Here is a 23,471-nt window from a genome sequence, read left to right as displayed (position 1 = left end):
CTTGGTCTCATCCTTCCTGGTATGCTCAGAACAGTAACTTTTAAACCATCCTTGGCTCCTCCCTATCGCTTCCACCCCACATTCTGTCCATCAACAATTCTTATTGGCTCTACTTTAAAGTATATCCAGAAACTAACCAGCTCTCACCTAATCCTCTGTGGCTCCCATGCTGGTCCAAGCATCATTACTTCTTGCCTAAATTACAGAAAGAGCCTCTTAACCAACCTCCCCTCTTCCATCCCTGCCACACCCCCATGCTCTGCTCTTAACACAGCATCCAGGGATCTATTACAAACACCCATCATGTTGTGCCACTGCTCGCCCAGAGCTCGGCACTGGCTCTGGATGGTTAGTTTCAGCTTGGCTGGCCTGTAGCACCCAGTAATTCAATCTCACACAATTAGATTCTAACTGAATCTAATTAGTTGGATTCAATTAATCTAGGTGTTGCTGTGAAGGTACTTCACAGATGTGTTCACATCTACAATCACCTTGTTTTTTTTTTTTAATTAATCTATTTATTTATCTGCTTGTGTTGGGTCTTAGTTGTGGCATGCTGGATCTTTCCATGCAGCTAATAGATTCTCTAGTTGTGGCACTCAGGTTCCGTAGTGGTGGCATGAGGGCTGAGTTGCCCTGCAGCATGTGAGATCTTTATTCTCGGTCCAGGGATTGAACCTGAGTCCCCTGCAAGGTGGATTCTTTACCACTGAAGTTCCTACAATCACCTCACTTAAAATAAAGATTATCTTGATAATGTGGACAGGCCTCATCCAATCAGCTGAAGAGCCTTAAGAGCAAAACTGAGGTTTTCCTGAGGAAGAGAGAACTCTGCTTCAGGACTGCAACATCTTCGACCCTGACTGACAAGTGCTAGCCTGCTGACCTGCATTACAAATTTCAGATTGGCCAGCCTCCACAATCGCGTAAGTTGATTCCTTGAAACAAATCTCTTTACATATGTACTTCTGTGGCGCAGCGGTTAAGAGTTCAATGCAGGAGACACAAGACTCGGGTTTGATCCCTGGATGGGGAAGATCCCCTGAAGGAGGAAATGGCAACCCACTTAAGGATTCTTGCCTGGAAAATTCCATGGACAGGGAGCCTGGAGGGCTACAGTCCATAACATTGCAGAGTTGGACATGACAGAGCGACTGAGCACACACACGCATGTGTCGGTATATGTGTGTATGTATACGTGTGTATATATTTATATGTACACATGTATATATGAGGGGCTTCCCCTGGTAGCTCAGCTGGTAAAGAATCCACCTGCAATGCAGGAGATCCCAGTTCGATTCCTGAGTTGGGAAGGTCCCCTGGAGAAGGGATAGGCTACCCACTCCAGTATTCTTGGGCTTCCCTGGTGGCTCAGATGATAAAAAATCCGCCTGCAATATGGGAGACCTGAGTTTGATCCCTAGATTGGGAAGATTTCCCGGAAAAGGGCATGGCAACTGACTCCAGTATTGTTGCCTGGAGCCTGTGGTCCATGGGGTTGCATGGACGACTGAGCTACCAAGCACAGCACAGCACACATATACATGATGTATATATGTATGCATGTGTGCTAAGTCACTTCAGTCATGTCCAACTCTTTGCGATGCTATGGACTGTAGCCCACCAGGCTCCTCTGTCCATGGGATTTTCCTGGCAAGAATACTGGAGGGGGTTGGCATTTCCTTCTCCAGAGGATCTTTCCAATCCAAGGATAGCACCCTCATCTCCTGTGTTTCCTGCACTGCAGATTCCTTACCCACTGAGCCAACTGGGAAGCCCGTATATACATATTCATGTTGCATATTTATATGCACAGATGCATATGTTTGTATGTGTGTATATGTTTATCTAGTTCCTACTGGTCCTGTTTCTCTGGAGACCGCTGACACAAGTTCCCCATGTCCAATGCCTTCCATTGGCCCCTCTGGGTCCATTCTCTTCCCACCTCCACCCTACTCCCCTTCCTGGATGGTTGATCTGGATCCGTATATCAACCATTGTGTTCAGGGTGCTGGAGCCAAGGGAAGCCCCAACAGGAAACTGAAACTAGGAAGAGTGAGATCAGGATGTTAACTTCCCTGGTTCTTTCTGAGGTCATCATGGGTTGACTCCTGTGTTCTAGTAATGTCTCCCTCCTCCAGGCTTCCCTTACCTTTTTAAACATCTTCTTTGTAAACAACACTCACCTCCCATCATCATCATCTTTTGAATGAGCTGTTTTCTATGGAGACTCTGATTGATAAGACTACCTTGCTTACACTGGTCTCCAGGCTTTATGTGATCTCCTGGTGGCTCAGATGGTAAAGAATCCACCTGCATTGTGGGAGACCTGGGTTAGGAAGATCCCCTGGAGAAGGGAGGGGCTATCCACGCCAGTATTCTTGCCTGGAGAATTCCATGGACAGAGGAGCCTGGCAGGCTACAGTCCATGGGATCACAAAGAGTCTGGGCGATTTTCACACTTTCACTTCCCTGTCTGACCAACTTGCACACTTTCACTGAGCAATTTTCACACTTTCACTTCCCTGTCTGACCTCAGCATCTGCTCCCCTTCCCTTGGTTCATACCACAGGCCTCTTCGCTGCTCCCAGCACATGCCAGGCATGAAAAGCTCCTCAAGGGCAAGAAGCTCTGTCTGCCAGGTTCTTTGATGTATCCCTGGTGCCCAAACAGTGCCTGGAACACAGTTGTTGTTTAGTCGCTCAGTTGTGTATGACTCTGCAACCCCAAGGACTGTTAAGATGTTGTGACTGGATGTTATAAACACTCATTCACCAAACAATTCTACAAATGTTACAATGATACTATAATCTAACCCATTTCATTCAGCTCTATATCACTCACATTTTCGTAAGACTGGCTGGCTTGAAAAATCAATAACATTTTCCCCAAAGTGAACTAGCTAGTAGAATACACTCAATTTATATTAGCTGTTCATCGATTTCTCTGTTTTACTATTTACAGATTCCAATCCCAAATGGTTGTCTATGTAAAGCTGCAGCTTTGAAAGTCAACACGAATAGTGCAGCACTGTACTGTCGCCTATACAAAATGAATACGTACACGAGTACACGAATACTAACACTGTGCAGTGGAACAGAAGGCAGAGAAGAGCTTCACTCCATGATGCATCTAAGACTGTTCACCCATACTGGCAAGGAGAGTACACATTCAGAAATCAACAATCAATCCACAGGCTGTGTTGTTCGCTCATGTCACTGATACGCAAACTGACTGGCGGTCACCCAGTACAACCATACAGTGACTTATAATGCACGAACCCCAGGGGAAGTGTGGACAGCACACACGTGTAACACAACTAGACACAAGGGAGGATGGAGGAAGGGGACATTTCTTTCAGCAGCAGCATTCTGCAGATTATGAACATCTTCAGATTGTCTCCTTCCCCAGAGAGCTCTGGCAACAAATAGATACTCTTCTGCAGGGATCTGTAGCTTCTGTGCTGTTCTGCCTAAAATCAGGTTTGGTCATTGAATCTGTTTACTCATTCATTCACTCATTTATACATTCATTCTTTCACTCAGCTAATACTGCATGTGTCAAGCACTATGTTAACTACTAGGAGAACAGAAAACTAAAACAAGGATCTCATCCTCAAGAGCTTTGCAGTTTAGTACAGAAGACAGATTAGTAACCAGATGATCAGTGATCAGTGCTGTAATACAGATATTCCCCAGATGCTATGGGGTCACAGAGGAAGTAGATTCCAGTCTTCACTGCGGGATAGAGAGACAGCTAGAAATGTTAACTGCAAATTCCTTTCTGACTTAATAATTCTATGATTCATTTCTCTAATAAGAAATACAGTTTCATTATTTTCAGATATATAAATAGTTAAGATTTGTCTCTATAAATTGTCTCTACACCACTGTAATCCCTAAATACAATGATGCAAGTAATGAAATAATATATGTATTGCTAAGATTTATATGGATAAATATATATAAGATTTATGGAGAATAATAAAGCAAGTTCATTAAAAGCTGTAACTCACAATTATATAAAAACAAGTATATTAGATAACTCTTAGGCTAGCTGCCTGGCTTCTGATAAACCTTTTGCTCCAAAAAATTTTTTTCAGCTACCAAAGGTCCGTCTAGTCAAGGCTATGGTTTTTCCAGTGGTCATGTATGGATGTGAGAGTTGGACTGTGAAGAAAGCCGAGTGCCGAAGAATTGATGCTTTTGAACTGTGGTGTTGGAGAAGACTCTTGAGAGTCCCTTGGACTGCAAGGAGATCCAACCGGTCCATCCTGAAGGAGATCAGCCCTGGGATTTCTTTGGAAGGAATGATGGTAAAGCTGAAAGTCCAGTACTTTGGCCACCTCATGCAAAGAGCTGACTCATTGGAAAAGACTCTGCTGCTGGGAGGGATTGGGGGCAGGAGGAGAAGGGGACGACAGAGGATGAGATGGCTGGATGGCATCACTGACTCGATGGACGTGAGTCTGGGTGAACTCTGGGGATTGGTGATGGACAGGGAGGCCTAGCGTGCTGCGATTCATGGGGTCGCAAAGAGTCAGACATGACTGAGCGACTGCACTGAACTGAACTGAACATATATGCATCCCCCAAACAATACATGCTTAGCTGTAATCCCTAAAAACAATGGTGCAGGTTCATATTAACTTGATGACTGTGCCAGAATCCCTCCTAAAATCTCAGTTGGCTTGGGGTATCCCAAAGGGATATCTACACAGGCCCACAAAGCAGTCTGGCTCCCTAGTGATAGTATTCACAGGTATTTCTTCTCTTACTGCTGGAAAGTAAGTTGCGTGTGTGCGTGCTCAGTCACCAAGTGTGTCCGACTCTGCAATCCCATGAACTGTAGCCCGTCAGGCTCCTCTGTCTGCGGGATTTTCCAGGCAAGAATACTGAAGTGGGTTTCTATTTCTTCCTCCAGGAAAACAAATTGATGGCTCCTGAAAAAGCCAAGAATTACCACATGATCCAGCAATTCCACTCCAAAGGGTATGCCCAAAGGGATTAAAAGCAGGGACTCAAACAGGCACTTGTACATCCATCTTTGTTGCAGCATTATTCAAAATTGCCAAAAGGTGGAAATAATCCAAGTGTTCCTTCACAGACAAATGGATAAACAGAATGTTCCTGGTAACTGATGTGCCATCCAAGTCCCCTGAACAGGTCGATAAAGGGGAAGCCTCTATCTATTTCAAGGGTGCTATCTCCTGATGCTCCTAAGATTCTGCAGTACCCACCCCCACAAAGGTTGCAGAAACTTGTGAGCTGGGATGATGAGAACACCTACCTCCCATTCTGCATCCCACTGTGTCACCTGGAACCCAAGGCAACACTACTCACAAAAACTGACCCTTAAGCTCCACCCTCCCTACATTCTAAAGCAGCTTTCTAAAGTAAACACCAAACAACTTAAACATAAATAGACAAAAAAGTAAACCAAATCTACTACTCTCTCCACAGGAGCTAACCTTAATTCGTGAGTAAGGCCTTTGCACTCATAATCATCTGGAAGATATTTTGTATTCACAAAGGCAAGAAACCTCAGAAGTTGCTGAATGCCATGTACCAAGTCATATGCAATCAGAGCAGTGATGACCTCATCATTTCTTCAGGGAACTTCAGTGGGGAAATGCTTTGCATCATTCAGGTTTCAGTTCAAATGTCACATCATCAGCATCAATCTCTATTATATCATCTTCTTTTACTGTCTTCATGGTACCCATTCCCATCCTACAATCAGTGATCTATTTTATTGTCTCTCTTTCCCCCCAGAAAGTAAACACCCTCAATGCAAGAACGTTCAGTACTGTATCTTCAGAATATAAAACAAGACTTGACACGTACTGAGCATTCAGTAAATATTTCCTGACTGAAAAATATCTTTGTTTTAGTATTTACCACATGCTAACAGTATTTTAGTATTTACCACTGTTCTTAACACTGTACATGCAATAGCTAACTTAATGTTCAAAGTGATCCTATGAGGTAGGGAGTATTAGTAGCCATATAGACATTGGCTCTATGTCATAGCCATATAGTAGCCATTTATAGACAAGGAAACTGGGGCATGGGGAAACTAACAAATTCCAAACTCAACCTCATACAGCTAGTAAGTTACAGCCCCAAAATTTGATGACTTGAAACAACAATGTACTCGTTTCTTTTAATAATACATTTATTATTATTTTATAGTAGGTCCTTGTTGGTTATCTATTTTAAATATAGCAGTGTTATTATCATTTAGTTGCTAAGTCATGTCTGACTTTTTGCAACCACATGGACTGTAGCCCTCCAGGCTCCTCTGTCCATAGGATTTCCCAGGCAAGAATACTGGAGTGGGTGGCCATTTCCTCCTCCAGAAGTTATTTTAAATCCAGGGATCAAACCTGCATCTCCTGCACTGGCAGGTGGGTTCTTTCATGTACTCTCATTTCTTATGGTTTTGTGAATTCACTGGTCTCAGCTGGGTGGTTCTTGCTTGAATTATCTCATGCAATTACTATCAGTTCTCCGTTAGGGCTTAAGTCATCTGAAGGCTTAACTGGGTTGATCCTCCAAGATGGCTTTTCCACTCACATGTCTGACACCCTAGCTCAGAATACTGGAACAGCTGGGGGTTATCTGAGCATGTTTCTCTCTCTCTCCATGAAGCTTCGCTACAGAGCTAGCTTGGGCTTCCTCACAGCATGGTCGTCCTTACATGGCAGCTAGCTTTCCCCAGAGTTCATGTTTTAAGAGACTAAGACAAAAGCTTTAAGATTCTTATGCCCAAACTCCAGAAGTCATGTCGTGTCACTTTTGCCTCATCCTATTTTTTCATCAGGTCAGTCAAGATTCAACATTTGGAGAGGCTAGGAAAAGGCGTGAATACCAGAAGGTGAGGTTATTTAAAGGTCATCATTGGAGATTCACCACAACTGTAGAGCTGGTGTTTGAACCCAGGCAGGCTGGCTCCAGAAACTATACTCATGGAAGTGTCTCTATTAGGAATAATGAATAAATTCATTACTTACTTTGTAATAATGGGGACTATTCTGATGGTTTGAGGCTCCAAAAGTGAATTAAAATCTCCATTTTAAAAATTATTTCTAATTTTTAGCTGGCAATTACTTCTCTGCCTCTAATATCTTAGTTTTAAAAGTTAAAGGGCATTTTCATATGGAAGACGGTATGGAGATTCCTTTAAAAACAAGGAATAAAACCACCATATGACCCAGAAATCCCACTCCCAGGCATGTACCCTGAGGAAACCAAAATTGAAAAAGACACATGTACCCCAATGTTCACTGCAGCTCTATTTACAATAGCTAGAACATGGAAGCAACCTAATGTCCATTGACAGATGGATAAAGAAGTTTTGGTACACACAACCAATGGAATATTACTCAGCCATAAAAGGGATACATTTGAGTCAGTTCTAATGAGGTGGAAGACCTTAGAGCCTACTATATAGAGTGAAGTAAGTCAGAAAGAGAAAGATAAATATCATACACTAACGCAAATATATGGAATCTAGAAAGATGGTACTGATGAATTCATTTGCAGGGCAGCAATGGAGAAACAGACATAGAAAACAGACTTACGGACATTGGGGAGAGGGGTGGAGACAGTGAGATGTACGGAAAGAGTGACACGGAAACCTACATTACCATATATAAAATAGATAGCCAATGGGAATTTGCTCTATGGCTCAGGAAACTCAAACAGCGGCTCTGTATCAACCTAGAGGGGTGGGATGGGGAGGGAGATGGGAGGAAGGTTCAAGAGGGAGGGGATATATGTATATCTATGGAGGATTCGTGCTGAGGTTTGACAGAAAACAACAAAATTCTATAAAGCAATTATCCTTCAATTAAAAAATAAATTAATTAAAAAAAAAAGTTAAAGGGCATTCTCAGGTAGTGTGGGATGGGGGTGGTTGGTTGAGGGCCCATGGCTTGAGGAGAACCAGGGAAGGTTTGGAAGTGCTTCTGTTGACAAAGTCTTATGAAAGACCATATTTTAAGTGAAGAAAGGACATAGTAAGTAGGAATGGATATTTCCAGTGTGAGCTAGCCATGCCCCAAAGGGATTACCATCCAGTTTGAAATGCATTGGCTTGCAGACAAATTCTACACAAACACCACACTTTTATGCCTTATTACAACCCTGGAAGAGAGGTTGAAAAAAAACACATTTATTGAGTACTTTCTTGCATCAAGCGCTGTGCCAAGGGCCTTTCATCTACTACCTCCTTCAATCCTCACACTACCCTTATGAGGCAGGTCTGGCCATGATAACCAACTTTGGAAAGTTCTGGAAACTGCATCACATTCCTAGCAAATGGCTGAACGATATTTCAGCATGACTTGCCAATGCCCTTTCTTCTAGTTACTGGATAATGCCATACTCACAAAGTTCCACCGTGAACCCGGGCACAACATGCTACCATGATTCATTTCCCGGACATCTCCCAGACTCCTGACTCTTCCTTATTATTCCAAGCTCTGTTCTGGGACATGGTTTTCCAATCATTACAGTCTCTGTGCCCAACCCAGCACCTGATCTCTGGTAGGTACTTTAAATTGTCATGAAGTATGATTTATTCACAGAAGATCAGTCATAGCCCAGGCTTTTAGGAAGTCTAGGTCAGACCTCCATCAGATCCCCACTGAGACAGGCTGAGACTTCAGACTTTTTGCTGCAGTGCCTGTACCTGGAAAAACATCTCCTCCATCAACAAAATACAAAGAAATTTTAAGGGACTAAAAATAACCGTGCACACATGCAGTTGAGCCGTGCACATGTGCAGCTGGGGCAGATTCTGGACAACAAGATACAAAGAGACCAAATACCCAACTGCCACTTCTGAAGAGCCAGGAGCAAAAACCGGGTACTGTGAATGATCCCTGCACTCAACACCACCTCAGAGGTGGGCCAACCACTTCAGCCACGCCTCTGACCCAACCCCAAGACACACCCCTACCCTCACTCCATATGAGGAACCAGCTCACCCCTCTTCAGGGAATGAGCAAGGGAGCGTGTTACTTGTTTCCACTCCCCTCTGCTGCTGCAGGGGCCCCAATGAAGCCTTGCCTGAATTTCTTGTCTGGCTTCTTATCAGTCTTCATTTATTAAGAAGGGCCAAGAACCCTTGTCAGTAACAATATCAACTCCTTTCTGGGAGCAGTAAACAGCAATCCAATCTCCACTGGCTTCCCTGTGCTTCTTCTCAGCCTGGTCCACGGAACAGCCCGTCTGTGACTAAAAGGTCTCCCCCTCCCTCCACACTTTGGCAAACACTATTTTATTATGTGTCATGCTCAGCAGTGTGTTGGAGAGGTGGTAAAAGAGAGGTGACACTTAGGGGCAGGACGTGTCCTGCTTTAACTGCGACTCCCCACATTTCTATGGGTGTTCCATTTATTTTCAGATATTTATACTGGTTTTCCCGCAGAAGGCAATGGCACCCCACTCCAGTATTCTTGCCTGGAAAATCCCATGGACAGAAGAGCCTGGAAGGCTGCAGTCCATGAGGTCACTACGAGTCGGACACGACTGAACGACTTCACTTTCACTTTTCACTTTTATGCTTTGGAGAAGGAAATGGCAACCCATTCCAGTGTTCTTGCCTGGAGAATCCCAGGGACAGGGGAGCCTGGTGGGCTGCTGTCTCTGCAGTCGCACAGAGTCGGACACAACTGAAGCAACTTAGCAGCAGCAGCAGCATACTGGTTTTGCAGAGACCTGCCACATTAACTCTTATGATCTAAGAAATAATGTAACTGAAGAAAACCCTTCTATTCTCCCAAGTTCCTAGAGTAAGAAATTCAAGAGTACCCCCAAAGTGCCATTGCCACTGTTGATAAAGTTGCTAAATTATAAGGGGTGGGTGTGTAAGTTCAAGGGCTTCCCTGGTGGCTCAGTCAGTAAAGAATCTGCCTGCAATGCAGGAGACTCAAGTTCCATCCCTGGGTCGGGAAGATCCCTTGGAGGAGGACATGGCAACCCACTCCAGGAGAAATACCACTCCATGGCAACCCATTCCAACAGCAAGGAATCCACAAAATTCTTGGAACAATTCAAATTTGCCTATAATTCCATATCATAAATTGAACTCTGAGAAAGGGAACTCTGGGAAAGTAACTCCAGCAGTCTTTTTAATAACAAAATATTTAAAATCACTTTTGGGTGTTTTACCTCTTGCTTTATTAGACAGATTTTTAATAGAGAGTTTTAGATTGCAATATTTGTGCTCTTTTATAGCAATATTTCAGAAAAATGACTTTTTGTCATTATTATTAAAAAGAATGTTTTTTAGAAAAAATACCCAAAGAGGAGTTCATTTTCATGGTCTCTCATTTCCTTCTCTATTCATTAAGCCCTTTCTAAGGCATCTGCTTTCACTGAGCACTAAAAATACAGGCAGTACAAATAAGCACATTAATAAAACATCATGTTGTCAATCAACAAAAACATATTTGATTTCCATGTGAGACAGCAAAGAAAAACAAAACAAAAACAAGCAACAGAAGCTCTTAAAAGCAAACAGCAAAATAAACACATTCAGAAAAATTGGACTGAGGCCCCAGTGGGAAAACGTCATCTACTTGGCTTATTTATTTAGGATCTATATTCCTCCCTCCTTCTCACAAGGATGGAAAACGTTTTAATTCTTCCAGTGTTTTATCAACTGAAACCTCACTGGGACAATTTAAGGGTCATAAGGGGGCTTCCCCAATGGCTCAGTGGGTAAAGAATTCGTCTGCAATGCAGGAGATGCAGGTTCAATCCCTGGGTTGGGAAGATCCCCTGGAGAAGGCCATGGCAACCCACTCCAGTATTCTTCCCCGGGAAATCTTATGGACAGAGGAGCCTGGCAGGTTACAGTCTAAGACACGACTGAGTCAGACACGACTGAGCAACTGAGCGCACACACACACACACACACACAAGGATTGTAAGAATCACAAAGTTTCTGAATGACACTCTCCTAATTAAAAAGCAAACAACAAGCAGCTATTGCGCTCTTGTTCATACAATCAGGTTTGGGTATGAGACATTTCTGTTAACTGTACTCATCTTTACTAAGGAATTAGATATAAATAATATTAAGTCAAGCACTAGGTTAAATTACTACTCAGGCAGCTGAAATAATGAAGCTTAGTCCAACCAATGTATATGTACATTAAGACAAACCCCACAGTTAAGACTGGAATTTAAATCTCTATTTAACTCTAAATCCTACATGTAGTTTAAAGCCAGGAAATATTTGTTGAAGGCCAAAATTCCATTCCCCTATCTGTCCTGCTGTGGTTATGCCAGGCGAATAATAATTACAGTAATTTTAGAACTCCTTGCTATAGCCTTCGGTATAATTAAGGGACTTAAATGTTGAGTTCCTGTCTAAATTCCCTATTTGTTTTCTCAAATTATATACCTAGTGCTAATCTTAATAAATAATCACTATATGTATCAATTTCCATGAAATTCCATGTCCCACCCCTGCTTTATTTTCATGAAGCCATATGAAGGTTATGGGGATGATGTACATCCCAATCAAAATTTCAGTCTATCATTTCTTTAAACTAAATGTGAATGCCATTTAAATTTAATCAGGCTTTTGGAGGATGTATTCCGTATGATGACTTTAACACACATTAGTAACAAAATCCCCCCATGGTACGGGAATGCCTATACATCATTGTTTGTTAGGCATACTTAGAAATATCAAGGCATGTGTTGTGAAATAGCCCTGTGCTGTCAAACAAAGGGCATATAACAATTTCTCAAGTCTCAGAGCAGCATAGAGATAAAATGAGTCATGGCATCTTTTACTCTTTGCATGAGGTAAGAACTATTTTCATTTAAATCATCTAAAACCTTCAATAATTTTTAAAATCACATAAGCCTTATTCCACATTATCAATACTTAAAACTATACTTACAGTGAGCAGCATAATTATTTACACAACAGAATTGCTATTGATTTTCTATTTTAAGGTGTGTTTTTTTTAAATTTTATCCATTTATTTATTTTTGGCTGCACTGGGTCTTTGTTGCTGCATGCAGGCTTTCTCTAGCTGCAGCAAGCAGGGGCTACTCACTGTGGTGACTTCTCTTGTTGTGAAGCACCGGTTCTAGGGCTCATGGGCTTCAGTTGTTGCAGTTCACAGACTCTAGGGCTCGGGCTCAGTTGTTGTGGTGCATGGACTTAGTTGCCCCGCAGCACGTGGGATCTTCCCGGATCAAGGACTGAACTGGTGTCCCCTGCATTGGCAAGTGGACCAGTGGAGCATCAGGGAAGTCCTTGATTTTCCTATCTAACTACTCCCTGTTGTTGTTTAGTTGCTAAGTCATGTTTGACTCTTTGGCAATTCCATGGACTGCAGCCCACCAGGCTCCTCTGTCCATGGGATCTCCCAGGCAAGAATAATGGAGTGGGTTGCCATTTCCTTCTCCAGATCTTCCCAACCCAGGGATCGAACCCAGGTCTCCTGCATTGGCAGGTGGATTCTTTATCACTGAGCCACCAGGGGACCCTAACTACTCCCTACCAGATTATAAACTCCTTAAGGGTAGAAACTAGGTCTTCCCTTTTTACTCCCAGGACCCCACCCAATGCTCAGTACATAGTAGATGCTCAACAAGCACTGAATGAATGTTTGTTTATTTGTTATAGAAGGGCATAAGAGTGCATTTGTATCACCAAGTTAGAAATGTGCTAGTCTTTTCATGCCATTTTCAGGGATATTTGTAAAGATACAAATGCTTTAGACCTCAGTTTCACCATTTGTGAAATGGACATAATAACATGTATCCATTGACATCACGGAATAGGATGCAGATGAAATAACTACATGTTATTATTTTAGATCTGTGACCTACATAATAACTAGTATATTTAATTCCTGTTGAACAGAAAAAAAGGTAGTTATCAAAGTGACAGTACGTATATTACTTGGGGAACCTGAAGATCTACATATGACGATGCCTTTTTTCTTCTGTATGAATTAGCTAAACAAGGAAAATTTTGCCACATACTTTCAGCTTAAATGGGACTGACTCTATTCATTGCTGTAATTCTCCCATTTCTGGCATAGGTCTGTGACTTTCTGATCGGCCCACATTACTTACTTCAGAGTTAAAGGAACCTCCAGTACCAAATTTTAAACTGCTCAAATGTTAGCTGGTTTTTTTCCCAAGCCAGATTTCTGCCAAAAATAATAACTGAAACCTTCAATAATCTGCTCTCTAATTTCAGTGCCTTTAAAAAAAATTGGAAATGAAGAGATATAAATCATAAATAAATGCTTTGCAATTTCAATGATGATTTATAACAATAGGACCACATACATGAATTATCTCATTTTTAAAAACTGTTTTGTTAATGATGCCCACTTTTAAATGTAAGGACAAAATAATTTTCACTGACATCTGCATACCAACTGCTATTTATTTAGATAATAACAGCAATTCAGATGGAATACCTAGTTTTAATGTCAGGAACCAATTTAAAATAAAGATTTCTACATACCTAGTAGAGGAGAGTTCCCAGAAGGTTCTAGGCTTCAAGTTTCCTCTAATTTGCATAGCAGCTATAAACAAAGGTTCAGCTGGTTCCACTTAGCTGGCCCTGCCACATGCCGCCCAAGTCAGACTCTGAATAGAATTGCTTTTGCAAGGTGTTATTTTGCTACCTATGTATGGTCTTCTTATTTTAAAAAATTGTTTCAAGTCATCACTATGAATTTCTAGTTCTACTGTAAGACTGAATAATGAACAAGTTATGGATGAGACCGTCAAGGTTTAGAAGCATTGGTGATGTGCCAAGTTAGCAACGAATTTATCAGGAAACCATTAATAGAATGGTGATCTTTGTGCCTCTGGAATCAAGAAGTCAAGGTGCCTGTTGGGCTTTACCTCCCTTCCCACTCAGAGCCTGGGAAACACGTCATCCCAAGCTGCCCAGCCCGCCGTGCTCACATCTCCCACGTATTCATCTGTGTGTCTCCAGCACCTAGAACCATGCCTAGGGGGCTCTTCGTAAACGTGCCTTGTCAATGTAGCGGTAAGCCGTATCCCACTGGCTGTGCTCTTGTTGACAATGGTCCACTCTGCATGACTTTTGGGCGGTGGGGGGGGATCTCCAGCAGGACTGTCTCCAGCACAGTCCTGGCCCTCTGGGCATATGTGCCCAGCACAAGGACCACTGTAATAGAGAGGTCCAGGTGGTGATATGTCAATAAGTGGAGCTTCACTTCATGTTGCCAGGTTTGATACAGGTGCAGTTACTATTAACAGTTCTTATCCTTCAATCACTTTGGATGACTTTTGCCTCAACCCAGTCATGTCCTTCCAAGCCTGTTTAGAAGACCAGCCACCATTTTCTAAAAATTAGACATCCTTCAGCTGTCAAATCATACTTAACTCCTGACCACCCCTATGTATGCAGGCTTAGTATTTTATGCAGACACTCCTTAGGTCACAGTATTGAGCATCAACTCATAAAGGAAACTAAGAAAACTTTAACCCCATCACTGATAACAAAATATTTTAAAATTTCTTAATCCTCAAATTCTCTGATTTGATCTCTTTTTTAGAACACACTCAGGAAAATTGATTTGAACATTTTTTAGAACACAGTCAGCAAAATTAATTAGTAAAACCTAATACCAACTGATCTCACACGCTAGTAAAGTGATGCTTAAAATTCTCCAAGCTAGGCTTCAGCAATACATGAACCGTAAACTTCCAGATGTTCAAGCTGGTTTTAGAAAAGGCAGAGGCACCAAATTGCCAACATCCGCTGGATCATGGAAAAAGCAAGAGAGTTCCAGAAAAACACCTATTTCTGCTTTATTGACTATGCCAAAGCCTTTGATTGTGTGGATCACAATAAACTGTGGAAAATTCTGAAAGGGATGGGAATCCCAGAGCACCTGACCTGCCTCTTGAGAAACCTGTATGCAGGTCAGGAAGCAACAGTTAGAACTGGACATGGAACAACAGACTGTTCCAAATAGGAAAAGGAGTATGTCAAGGCTGTATATTGTCACCCTGCTTATTTAACTTATACACAGAGTACATCATGAGAAATGCTGGGCTGGATGAAGCACAAGCTGGAATCAAGGTTGCCGGGAAAAATATCAATAACCTCAGATATGCAGATGACACCACCCTTAAGGCAGAAAGTAAAGAGCCTCTTGGTGAAAGTGAAAGAGGAGAGTGAAAAAGTTGGCTTAAAGCTCAACATTCAGAATACGAAGATCATGGCATCTGGTCCCATCACTTCATGGCAAATAGATGCAGAAACAGTGGAAACAGTGTCAGACTTTATTTTTCTGGGCTCCAAAATCACTGCAGATGGTGACTATAGCCATGAAATCAAAAGACGCTTACTCCTTGGAAGGAAAGTTACGACAAACCTAGACAGCATATTCAAAAGCAGAGACATTACTTTGTCAACAAAGTTCCATCTAGTCAAGGCTATGGTTTTTCCAGTGGTCATGTATGGATGTGAGAGTTGGACTGTGAAGAAAGCTGAGCGCCGAAGAATTGATGCTTTAGAACTGTGGTGTTGGAGAAGACTCTTGAGAGTCCCTTGGACTGCAAGGAGATCCAACCAGTCCACCCTAAAGGAGATCAATCCTGAGGGTTCATTGGAAGGACTGATGTTGAAGCTGAATCTCCAATCCTTTGGCCACCTGATGCGAAGAGCTGACTCATTTGAAAAGACCCTGATGCTGGGAAGGATTGAGGGCAGGGGGAGAAGGGGATGACAGAGAATAAGATGGTTGGATAGCATCACTGACTCAATGGACATGGGTTTGGGTGGACTCCGGGAGTTGGTGATGGACAAGGAGGCCTGGCGTGCTGCGGTTCATGGAGTCACAAAGAGTCAGACATGACTGAGCGACTGAACTGAACTGAATACTAACCTCACTGCATACGACAGGCTCTAGGTTTATCTGCACCACTACGACTGACTCAATTTCTTTCCTTTTTAAGGCTGAGTAATATTCCAGTGTGTGTGTGTGTGTGTGTGTATATAAATATACACGCTACATCTTCTTTATCCATTCATCAATGGACATCTAGGTTGCTTCCATGTCCTGGATATTGTAAATAGTGCTGCAGTGAACATTAGAGCACATGTGTCTTTTTGAGTTATGAGGGTCATACTGCATATATATGAAATCTAGAAAAACAGTACGGATGAACCTGTCTACAGGGCAGGAATGCAGACGCACACTTAAATAATGGACATGTGGACACAGCAAGGGAGGGAGACGGTGGGAAAAACTGAGAGTAGCACTGACATGTATACACTACCACGTGTAACACAGGTATCTAGCAGGAAGCTTCTGTGCAGAGCAGGGAGCATAGCTCGGTGCTCTGTGATGACCTTGAAGGGTGGGAAGTCGGGGCGGGGGGGTTGGAAGGGAGGTCCAAGAGGGTGGGGATATAGCTAATTCACTTGCTATACAGCAGAAACGAACACAATGCTGTAAAGGAACTACATTCCAATTAAAAAAAACACAACCAAACCTTGAACGTTATCTACAACAGCACCGTCCAAAAGAACTTCTTGTGATGATGGACATATTCATATTAAATACTGTCTAATACGGTGACTGCCATCTACATGTGGTCACTGAGCATTTGAAATATGACTGAGGAACTGGATTTTTTAAAAGCTTTTTTTGGCCATGCTGGGTCTTAGTTGTGGCATGCAGGATCTTTTGTTGTGGCATCTGGGACCTAGTTCCCTGACCAGGTATCGAACCTGGATCCCCTGCACTGGGAGTGCAGAGTCTTAGCCACTGGACCACCAGAGAAGTTCCAAAGAACTGGATTTAAAATGTGCAACTTAAATTTAATTAAGTTTAAATTTAAATAGCCAATGTTGATTGTGCATTTAGACAGTGCAGCTGTCCACAGAATAGCAATGAATTCTTTTAAGTACTATAATTCAAGGACAAATCTAAATTTCCACTCTACAAATTGAACTTCCATATCAGAAAGTCCAATACAAACGGCTAGAAAGTTTGCTTGTGACCACTAACTAGCCTTCACCTTTCTCAAAGTATACAGACATTAACATCAGACTTTCCCCAATCCCCCACTGATAAGACACAGTTTGATGACAAGGATTTGATGGTGAAAACCACCTTACTGGGACACATCTCCAGTCTAGAAGAATGGACTGGGAGGCAGATGAGGGTGAGAGGTGGGATATTTCTAGCTATGGGAACTTGAGTTTGAGGGCTACTCTAGACTCTTCCATCTTGAGGGGTCTCTATGATATTGAATCACTAGTGGGAACTCCTCAGTTTACTGACTGCAGGAGCTGGAAGGTAGACTGGATCCACTGGCTTTCAGAAAGCTTTTAATAGACTGCCTTGTTTGAGGCTATACCAGAACACAGCCCTGTCTGGAGCAGGTGACGAGGAAGGGTCCAGAGAGAGCCTGGAGGATTAGGCCTCTTGGCTGGTACCACTCCACCCTTACTGCATTCAGAACCTCTAAGACAACTGCTTTAGGCAGAAGGCTCCATATTTCTTCATCTCCTTCATAATTACCCTTGTCCATTCTACCCCCTTCTCTCTCCTGGAGACCACAGAGCTTCCTAATTGGTCTCCTGGCTTCTACTCTTAGCTCCCTACAACTCATCTTCCACACAGCAGCCAGAATCATCTTTTCAAATCAAATCATCTCTGAACTTCCCTGACCATCCAGGGGTTAATTAAGATTTTGCCTTCCAATTCAGGTGTGCGAGTTCAATTCCTGGTTAGGGAGCTGAGATCCCACATGCCTGAAGGATAAAAGACCAAAACATAAAACAGAAATGATATTATAACAAATTAAATAAAGACTTCAAAAATGGTCCACATCAAAGAAAAAAAATCTTAAAAAAAGAAAAATCAGATCATCTCACTCCTCTGCAAGGTTCTCCGGTAGCTTCCTACTCAAAAAATTCAACCTTTTCACCATGGCCTGCAAGGCCCTGCTCACCTTTTTGACTTCTTCTCTAGTTACCCCTTTGCTCATTCTGTTCCCAGCCACACTGATCTCCTGGCTGTTCTTCAGACAAGTCAAGCTTCTTTGAATCTCAGGGCCTTTGTACCGATGCTTGCTGGTCCCTCTGCCTAAAATGCTCTTCCCCAGACCTCCGCATGGCTGGCTCCTTATCACTCAGGCCTCAGTTCAAATGTCACCTCCTCAGAGTGGCCTTTCCTGATCACCTCATTCATTGCTCCTGCTATTCCACCACTAAATTATGTCTGTTTAGTTGTTTCACAAATTTCCTGAGGAATATTAACATATTATAAAACTCACCCATTTTAAGTGCACTTTTAGTAAAAACACCAAGTTGTACAGCCACCACCATAGGTCAATTTTAGACTATTTCCACGTTCTTGAGATCCCTCATGACTATTAACTGTTAATCCCCATACCTACCTGTCCCCTGCCACAGGCAAGCACTAATCGATAATACTCTGTCTCTACGGACTTGCCTTTTCTGAATATTTCATGTAAATGAATTACACAATTATTATCTAATACTCCACTGCTCTGTTTTAATTATTATTATTTTCTTTTGACCGTGCCATGCAGCTTGCAGAATCTTACTTCCCTGACCAGGGACCGAACCTGCATCCTCGGCAATGGAAGTACAGCATCCTAACCACTGAGCCACGAGGAAATTCCCTTATTTTATTTTGAAAGTATTTTTTATCTTGGTAAAATACACGTAACATAACATGTACCCGCTTCCGCCATTATTTTAAGTGTATAGGTCAGTAGCATTAAGAGCACTCACACTGTGGTGCGCCCATCACCAACATGCAACTCCAGAACCTTCTCAGCCCTCCCAACTGAACCTCTATATCCATTAAATACTAACTCCTTTCCTCTACTCCCCAGCCTGAGAAGACTACCATTCTACTTCCTTTCTCTGATTCTGACTACTCTTGGTGCCCCATGTTAAAAGAATCATACAATATTTGTCCTTTTGTGACTGGCTTATTTCACTTAGCATAATGTCTTCAAGGTTTATCCATGTTGTAGCATGTGTCAGAATTTCTTTAATAGTTAAAGCTGAATAATATTCCTCTGTATACCGCATTTTGTTTGTCCATTCATCTGTAGATAGATACCTGGGTTGCTTCCACCTTTTGGCTCTTGTGAATAACGTAGCCAAGAACATGGACATATAAATATCTGTTCAAATCCAGCTTTCACTTCTTTTTGGTATACACCCTGATGTGGAATCTCTGGGTAATATGATAATTCTATGCTTAATTTCTTGAGAAAGTGTCCCATTGTTTTCCACAGCAGCTGCATAATTTTACATTCCTACCAGCAATGCACAAGGGTTCCAATGTCTCCACTTCTTTGCCAACACTTGTTATTTTCTATTTTTTATAGTAGTCATCCTAATGGGTGTGAAGTAGTAGCCACTTTATTTTTATAATTCATTCATCATTACTTATTTACTTATTTAAATATTTAAATATTTTCTTATTTACTTGTTTGTTTAAACATTGATTCCCTCATCTCTCCAAACTAGGATGCTAGCTGCATGAGGGCAAGGAGCTTGTTCACCATAACTCCAGTGGTATCCAAGACCCAACATACATTTGTTGAATGAATAACAGACCTTAGGGCCACAAGCTTCTACAAACTGTAGCCCAACCACAGTTCTCTTTCTATTATCAACCCAGGGACACACAGAAGCTGCTAAGTCGTTTCATTCGTGTCCGACTCTGTGTGACCCCATAGACAGCAGCCCACCAGGCTCCCCCATCCCTGGGATTCTCCAGGCAAGAACACTGGAGTGGGTTGCCATTTCCTTCTCCAATGCATGCAAGTAAAAAGTAAAAGTGAAGTCGCTCAGTCATGTCCAACTCTTAGCGACCCCATGGACTGCAGCCTACCAGGTTCCTCCCTCCATGGGATTTTCCAGGCAAGAGTACTGGAGTGGAGTGCCATCGCCTTCTCCCACACAGAAGCTAGGGAGTTTCTTTTAGCTACTCTGACACACCAGAGGACCATTAGAAAGAACTGTAAAGATTTTTACCAATGATGCAGTTCTTTTCCTTGTGAAATATGAAGAAAAGAAGATACCGTCAAACTATAACCTTGAGAGCATCCACGGCCTTTGTGAACATTCTGCTGAGGGTACAATTATAAACAGGAGAATGTGCTGGGCTCCTCTGGAAGCTCTTGGTCCTATTCACATGCAAACATACAAGTGGCAGCTGCTTGAAATAGAATCAACCAGCTAAGAGTGAAAACTATAAAGCTTTTCACTAGAAAAACAAATTGTGCCGTCCTTTCTTGTACATTACCTATGCTTTCTAAAAATATTTTTTTTTTCTAAAAAGGCTGGCATTTGTTACTCAACTTTGGAACATTAGTTCGGGCAGCCTAGGCAAACCACAAATAAATATGTCACAGAGACTGCCTGTCGTCTGCTTGTTTTCCCTTCTTTCCACAGGTGATAGAAGATGTTTATTCGAAAGAAGACTTCTGGATTTTAGCGGAGCACACAGATTCCTGACAAGAAGCCTTCATTTCAGGGCTTCCTTGCAGCTAGTAAGGGCCATGTAATTAGTAACTGGCAAATGTGATGTGAACAGCAAAGTGCATGTAATTCTGCGCAATGTCCTTACAGGGAGGATCTGTGCCCTTCTTCTCTTCCTTTTTGCTGACTAGACCATGCACCTACCTGATGGCTGGAACTTGAGCACACATCTGAATGGATACTGAGTTACTAATGATTTGAAGCAGCCACACCAATTCTGGATTGTCTACCTCCAGATCCCTTCACATAAGAGAGAACCAAGTTTCTGGTTTTGTTGTTGCTCTAGTTGCTAAGTTGTGTCCGACTCTTTGCCACCCCATGAACTGTAGCACGCCAGGCTCCTCTGTCCACGGGATTTCCCAGACAAGAATACTGGTGTGGGTTGCCATTCCCTTCTCCAGGGGATCTTCCCAACCAAAGGATCGAACCTGCATCTCCTGCATTGACAGGCAGATTCTTTACCACTGAGCCACCAGGGAAACCCAAGCTTCTGGTTGAGCTACTGTTACTTTGGATCCCTTTAACTGGGAGCTGACCTAGTCCTAACTCACATGGAATCTCCCCAAAAAGATTATAGGAGAACCGAAGTACAAAAATTTCCTAAAAGTACATGACAACATTGATTGTTCCATCAAAGATGAGCTGCTTTAAGCTGATGCCAAGCCCAGCTAAGCCAATATACTAAGTGGGTGGCAGTGATCTGCCATGTTGCCTATGGGTCAGAAGGAAAGATGAGTCAATACCAGCAGCAAAGGGTAACAGTGTTGGCTAATATTTAGTAAGCACTTATTATATCCCAGGCACTCAGCCCAAGAGCTTTATATGTACCATCTCATGTTGTCTTTACAACAATCCTGAGGTTTAAAGAAGATAAATCCATCACACAGCTTATGAGTGAAGAAATGTGAGCCCACCTACCTCACCTTTGCATTGTATCCATATGCAGCATCCATTAATACTTCCCTCCCGCATACATAAGAATGGGGTAGTCAGGGCTCTCGAGAGCACTCCAGTTTGTCAAGGAGAACTTTCACTGGACACCCTCCTCTGTCCCATCAACACTAACAATGCCCCTAACACACAAAACACTGGGCTAACCTTGGAGTCTACTTGTCAGGCATAAGATGCCTCTCAGTCCCTAATTTCCTTGGATCATTTTTAACTCGTAGCCATTTACTTACAACTGAAACACAACTATAACGTGAAAAGCAAGTTACATGTTTGTTTCAGGGCCTTATTTCACATTTATGCTAATATCAATATTTCGAGGGGATTCCCTGGTGGCTCAGCAGTAAAGAATCTACCTGCAATGCAAGAGACCCGAGCTTCATCACTCGGTCAGGAAGACCCCTGGAGGAGGGCATGGCAATCGACTCCAGTATTCTTGCTGGAGAATCCCCATGGACAGAGGAGCCTGGCAGGGCTACAATTGAGTCGGACACAACTGAAGCAACTGAGCATGAACATTTATACCGCTGCTGTGGGCCTCAGTTTCCTCATCTATAATATGGGAATAATTGTACTTTCTCACAGTGATTTCAAAGATTCGGTAAAATTATGCCTGTTAACTTCTGGCACACAGTAAGTGCTCAACAAGAGGTATCTACTTAAAAAAATCATAATTCATGGCTGACATTGAATGAAGCTTTCAGTGAACTAATGTGTTCAGTTATTAAACAACTTCCCTAAAATGAAAAAATACAGAAGATAACAGTCACTACTGTGCTGACTGGAAAAATGACTTAGTCTAGTTGACTAAATCCAGACTTTTTTTTTTTTTTTCAGACTTATTTTTTTTAAGCTGCTGCTGCTAAGTCGCTTCAGTCGTGTCTGACTCTGTGCAACCCCATAGACGGCAGCCCACCAGGCTCCCCCGTCCCTGGGATTCTCCAGGCAAGAACACTGGAATGGGTTGCCATTTCCTTCTCCAATGCATGAAAGTGCAAAGTGAAAGTGAAGTCGCTCAGTCGTGTCTGACTCTTAGCAACCCCATGGACTGCAGCCTACCAGGCTCCTCCGCCCATGGGATTTTCTAGGCAAGAGTACTGGAGTGGGGTGCCATCGCCTTCTCTTTTTTAAGCTAGCTGTCTCTAAATCTGACTTCTTATCTTGACTTAACGTAATCTATGCTATTACTAACCAGCCTGTTAGTTCTGTTAGTTTTTGTTTGATATTTAGGCATTTCCCCCCCGAAAGTGAAAGTAAAAGTTGCTCAGTCCTGTCTGACTTTTTTCGACCCCATGAACTACGGAATTATTCATGCCAGAATACTGGAGTGGGTAGCCGTTCCCTTCTCCAGGGAATCTTCCCAACCCCAGGATTGAACCCTGGCTTCCCACATTGCAGGCAGATTCTTCACCAGCTGAGCCACAAGGGAAGCCCTTTTCCCCACTAAGTTATTATTATTCTCTATTTTTAGATTGCCTTTAATGGTGGTTTTTCAAAAATATCCATTCCCCCCAAATGCAGTTGTGAGAACAATCATTTAATTGTTTTAGTATTTACTTATTTGTCTATGCCAGGTCTCAGCTGCAGCATGCAGGATCTTGTGTTGTGGGATCCTTTTCAGCTGCAGCATGCTAACTTTTAGTTGCAGCATGTGGAACTTCCCCCACCAGGGCTCAAACCCTTGCCCTCTGCATTGGAAGCTCAGAGTCTTAGCCACTAGACCACCAGGGAAGTCCCTTTAGGGTGGTTTTAAGTCAGAGACATTAATAGGATTTTTTTTTTTTTCTTTTTCTTTTGCCTAACCGCCCTCCAATGGATATAAAGTAGTCAGAGGTGAGTACTACCTTTGATTTTCTATCCACCACTGGGAGACATTTATGAAAGGCACAAGCAATAAATAGCTCCTAAAAGTCTTTACAAGGGGCCTTTGCTTGAAAATAGCCTTCATT

At 42.5% G+C, this 23,471-nt stretch overlaps 1 protein-coding gene across 1 annotated transcript in view; it reads right to left on the bottom strand.

Annotated features, from left to right (window-relative positions):
- PCOLCE2 (procollagen C-endopeptidase enhancer 2) overlaps positions 1-23,471 on the bottom strand; it is a 99,463-nt gene that overhangs the window by 74,204 nt on the left and 1,788 nt on the right. The window lies entirely within an intron of this gene.

Source organism: Bos indicus x Bos taurus, chromosome 1, assembly GCF_003369695.1.
Source record: "Bos indicus x Bos taurus breed Angus x Brahman F1 hybrid chromosome 1, Bos_hybrid_MaternalHap_v2.0, whole genome shotgun sequence".
NCBI classification, from domain to species: domain Eukaryota; kingdom Metazoa; phylum Chordata; class Mammalia; order Artiodactyla; family Bovidae; genus Bos; species Bos indicus x Bos taurus.
This window is presented reverse-complemented; position numbering and strand designations above follow the sequence as displayed.